The following is a 5,750-nucleotide window of genomic DNA, read 5'->3' as shown; positions in this document are numbered from 1 at the left end:
TGTGATAGAAAAGTTGGCCAGAGAAGGTCGGCTAGATATATATCTCATGGAAAGGTCGGACAATCATGGGAAGAGGAAAAGAGATGAGGAATGACAGGAATGGAGGGGCCCGCCCCCGCAGACTCCCAAACGACATATCCATATGATATCGGGGGATTTGCGGGAGGAGGGATGACCAAGTCATCTCGAAAAAGACATCTGAAAGAAGTCTATCAAGTCGGAGTAATGGACCCGACCTCCCCACCATCTCTTTCACCAAAGAAGACGGACAAAAAATCATACCCGGGCATGACGACCCGGTGGTAATCACAATGATCCTAGCTAACGCTCATCTACATAGAAACTTGATAGATCAAGGAAGCTCAGCCGATATACTATTCAATCCAGCATTTGATAAGCTAGGACTAGAGGAACAGGAACTGAAAGCCTACCCGGACACCCTTTTTGGCTTAGGAAACACGCCTATCAAGCCACTAGGCTTCATCTCCCTGCACACAACTTTTGGAAGGGGGATGAAGTCTAAAACTCTAAGTATTGACTTCATTGTTGTCGATGTAGCTTCCGCTTATAATGCTCTGATAGGCAGAACAACTTTAAATCGGCTGGGAGCCATCGTTTCTACCCCTCATCTCTGTATGAAGTTCCCAACTTCCGAGGGGATTGCTACCATTAGGGGAGATCAGAAGTTGGCAAGGAAATTTTATAATGAAATCCTAAACCTTAGAGGTAAAGGCAAGGAAGTTAATAAACCCTAAACTCGGAGGAACCCGAGTAAAAGAAGAATTACGACCACACCCGGAAGAGAAGACGGAAGAAGTCCAAATTGGGCAAGAGGTCGGAAAAAATACCAATATAGGAGCCAACATAAGGGCAGAACTGAAACAAGAGCTCCTAAAGCTGCTACAAGAAAATTCCGACCTCTTCGCCTGGAAAGCTTCCGACATGCCCAGAATAGATCCCGAGCTTATGTCGCACAAGTTGGCAGTCTATCCAGGATCCCGACCTATCAAAATAGAGGAGACGAAAGCTCAGGACAGAGCAAGCTCATGTGGTCCAAGAACAAGTGCAAGCCCTACTAGAGGCCAAATTTATCAGGGACGTCAAGTATCCGGCCTGGCTGGCAAATGTGGTGTTGGTCAAGAAGCAGAATGACAAATGGAGGATGTGCGTGGACTATATCGACCTCAACAAGACATGTCCAAAAGACCCATATCCCCTACCCAATATTGATACCCTAGTAGAATTTAGCTTAGGTTATCAATATTTGTCATTCATGGATGCTTACTCGGGATATAATCAAATCCCGATGTACAAACCGGACCAAGAGAAAACATCGTTCATCACGCCCAGAGCAAACTATTGCTACGTGGTCATGCTATTTGGACTAAAAAATACAGGGACCACATATCAAAGGCTGATGAATAAGGTGTTTGCACCTCACTTGGAAGAACTAATAGAGGTATACGTGGACGACATGGTGAAGACCAAGGATGACACTTGCCTCTTGAGCGACCTCACGCAAGTCTTCAACACTATAAGAATGCATGGGATGAGATTAAATCCCGATAAGTGCACCTTCGCAGTGGAGGCTGAAAAATTTCTAGGATTCATGCTAACACAAAGGGGGATTGAAGCTAACCCCGATAAGTGTAGAAAGGTCCTAGAAATGAAGAGTCCGGCCTGTCTAAAGGAAGTCCAGCAGCTAAACAGCCGACTTGCAGCCTTATCCAGGTTCTTGGCAGGATTAGCACTAAGAGCCCTACCACTTTTTTCCCTACTAAAGAAAGGATACCAGTTTGAATGGACTCCTGAATGTGAAGAAGCCTTTCAAGAGTTCAAAAGGTTTCTGAGCCAACCTCCCATCCTTACCCAGCCAAAAGCAGGGGAAGAACTCGTGTTATATCTAGTTGTCACTGAGAAGACTGTGGCATCAGCATTAATATGGAAAGATGAGGTCAGACAGCATCCCGTCTACTTCACAAGCAAGGTGCTGCAAGGCCCTGAGCTAAGGTACAAAAAACTTGAAAAGTTTGCATATGCCTTGGTTGTAGCATCTAGGAGGCTTTGGCCTTATTTCCAAACTCACACCATAAGAGTTCGGACGAACCAGCCTATGAAGCAAATCCTTCAGAAAACAGATGTTGCGGGCAAAATGGTTCAATGAGCAATAGAACTATCCGAGTTCGATTTGAGATATGAAACTCGGAAGGCAATCAAAGCTCAGTACCTCACCGACTTCACAGCAGAATATGTAGGCGACCAAGAAGAGGCCTCCACAATCTGGGAGATATATGTGGATGGGTCTTCCAATAAGGTAGGATGTGGAGCTGGTATCATACTGGTTAATAAGGAGGGAACTCAAATAGAATTATCCTTAAAATTTGAGTTTCCTGCCTCCAATAACCAGGCTGAATATGAAGCTCTGATTGCGGGATTAAAACTCGCCAAAGAAGTCAGTGCTTCCAAGGTAATAATCTTCAACGACTCTCAAGTCGTGACTTTCCAGATTAATGGAGAGTACCAGGCAAAAGATCCCAACATGAAGAGGTACTTAGAAAGAACGCTCGAGCTTCTTGGGCAGTTCCTCAAAACTGAAGTCAGACACATAACACTGGAGCTCAACAGCAGAGCCGATGCCCTTTCCAAACTGGCAAGTACCAAGCTGGGAGGAAACAATAGAAGTCTGATACAGGAAACTCTCCAAGAGCCCCCGGTCACAAAGATGGATAACATGTTGGATATCTTGCCAGTCTCTGGCTTAGACCTTGGATGGATGACTCCTCTGATCGAATACTTAAAATTCGACATCCTTCCCGAAGAGCAAAAGGAGGCTCAAAAACTTAGAAGAGACACACTTATCTAAGTAACTGCCTTCGTAAATCTCTCTCTCACTACTAGAAGGGATATCTCAACAACCCTAAGATAAAGGGACGGTTATCCACCATCAGAAGTGGAACTGCCTCAACGGTGGTTATTGGCTCATCACCTATAAATACATTGACACCTATCAGGTATACTTGAGTTCTAATACATTCAAAACCTGCTAAACCCCTTGCTGACTTAGGCATCGGAGTGTCTTTGCAGGTACCACATCCCATTCTTCCAAACAAACAACTCGGAAGGCGGCTTACGGACGCTAGCCAGCCTAAGACCCATTCTTTCCAACGTTTGAGCCACACATTCAAGCCCAATAAGCCCAATTTCAATTAATTAGTAAAATTATAAAATTAATAAAGTAATTAAACCTACAAAAAATCTATCTATAAAAAATAGGTGAAAAAACATGCACTACAACAATTCCTTAAGATAGCGACCGTTATTTTGTGGCAGTTTTGTGAATGCGTCGCAAAAAGACAAATTGGGGCACATATAGCGGTGGTTAGAGGTTGGTACTGCAATCAGGCTGACGTTTAGCGGCGGTTTTGTTCAAACCGCCGTTATATTGCTGTCCGGTTTGCATTTCGTGGCGTCTTTTCGAAAACCGCCGCGATATGTCCGCCGGTGATTTCTTGTTAGGCATTTTGCGACGGTTATGTTTAAACCGCCGCAAAATGCGTATTATCACATATTCTATTGTTCTCTTTAGTAATAACCATCTAGGTATAATCTATTTAAGTAACGATTACTATCTGAAGATACTTATGTTTAAATCATTGTTACTTAAACTCGTAACACTTTTTTTACATTTGTTTTACGTTAAAAATATTTACAAGTTACTTGTAAACTATATATGTTAACTCATGTGAACAAATTTACCAATAAGATTTTCTTGATTACGTTATTAGCATTTAAAAACTGCATTCAATCATGGATGTAAAAGAAGAAAATAAAATCAAACTCTAATATTTATGAAGTTAAAATAAAATTCTAGAGAGCATAAATCAAAGTTACTCCTCTTTGAAGTTATGCCTTACTAAACCTAAATCAAGAATAAACATGTACAACTGCGACCCAAATCATTAAACTAAGGAAATCAGCGTAACTGTTATAATAAAAGATCAAAATTTCTCTCCAACATCGTATTGACTCGGCGAAAAATATTCTGTTATGAATCTATGGGCTTCATGTTTCAGAGGATCTGCTATTTCACCTCCATACCATGACATTTTATTCAGATCAAAGCACCTTTTCTTAACATGTATATCATCTTGTTTATCTTGTTGGTCTTCTAAAGTTTCATCCTCTTCATCCGGACCCTTATTCAGATCAAACTGCATGTAGATAGAACACTTTAAATCGGACAAGCAACTTTACACACATACTGGGGGCTCCAAAATATTGGCAAAAAAAAAAAAAGACGAAGTGGTAATAAGTCATTATTTGCATTAGATTTTGGTTAAGCTTCCTGAAAAATGTTGTTGTTGTTTACTAAATTGTGTCAATATCAATAATATCGGAGAGAGAGCAAGGAAGACCCGTTGGTAGAGGAGAGTTGTTTATCATGACTCATAAGAAAAAAGATGGCTCGTATATCCATCTCGATGCGCGTGTTGTTAGTGTAAGTCATGTTTGAAAATTTGAAGCAATATATAGCTTACTGTATATATCGTGCTACTGTTAACTTCTTCCTTTCCAATGTTGTATATTTGTAGGAAGTAATTGCGAATGTTGAGAGGCAGGATGGATCCTTTAAGCACCTTTCACAAAATGACTCGCTAGCATAAGTTCTCGGAAAGGAGCACCCAGGACGAGTTCGTGCCCTAGGTGCTGGACCATGTCCCACCCAAGTCTTTGGTAATGCTGCTGGACAACCGTCGGGTTCTACAGAGTCCAATGCAGAGGATAAAAGGAAGATTGCAGAATTGACGGCTAAGCTAGAAGAAGAGCGGGCAAAGAGACAGTCAATACATAAGGTCTTGGGATATGTAGTCCAACAGTTAGGAGGCAATTTGCCAGTTGAGATTGCTGAAGAGCTGGCTTTTGTGGGCGGTACACCGGACTCGTCATGCGCAGAGCCATCTTCATCTGGAAATTAGGACCCGCAACAAAAATTTTGAATTTCAATTAATGGTCTTGGATACTTTTACATTTAAATAGGTTTAGTACGTTATGCTTATTTTATTCGACTTGAGCATTCTTACTTTATTTTGGATGATGTTATGACAATTTCGTTATATATGTTATGTTTGCATATGTTTAATTTGGTTTGTTATGTTAATTGAGCTGTTTTACTTGGTTTAAATTTGTTTAAATTAGTTAAAAAGTAAAAAATTTAAAGTTTAATAAACATTCTTTGTCAAAATAGGCAAAATAATAGAAAATCTAAAATTTTAATGGAAAATTTGAATTTGGCGGCGGGCAAAACTATAATATGTTTCCTTTTTGTCCGACATTTAGCGGCGTTTTGTAACCGCCGCAATTGGGTAATAGCAATTTTCCTTCACATACTGCGGCGGTTAACAACCGCCGCCAAACCCAAATTGCATTTTGCGGCGGTTATTTCAGCGGTTGACTAAAACCGCCGCTATCCGTTTTGCCGCGCCCTATCTTCCGACGTTCATGAAACTGCCACGAAATATTTTCTGGCGGTTCAAAATCGCCACCAAACGGCTCCAGGAACCGCCGCTAAATGGCGTTTTTGTTGTAGTTATGGAAGAGTGATGCGATTTTCATTTTTTAACCGAGTAATGTTATGATCTACAATATTATAGTAATTAATTTTAGTTAACATTACAGTAAGATGTCAAACAATTTAGTAAAAAATTGAAGTAAAAATGAATTTTTATTGAGTTTAAATTTTGAATTTTTTC

The sequence above is a fragment of the Arachis ipaensis genome, chromosome B08 (assembly GCF_000816755.2).
Source record: "Arachis ipaensis cultivar K30076 chromosome B08, Araip1.1, whole genome shotgun sequence".
In the NCBI taxonomy this organism is placed as follows: domain Eukaryota; kingdom Viridiplantae; phylum Streptophyta; class Magnoliopsida; order Fabales; family Fabaceae; genus Arachis; species Arachis ipaensis.
Note: the sequence above shows the minus strand (reverse complement) of the source record.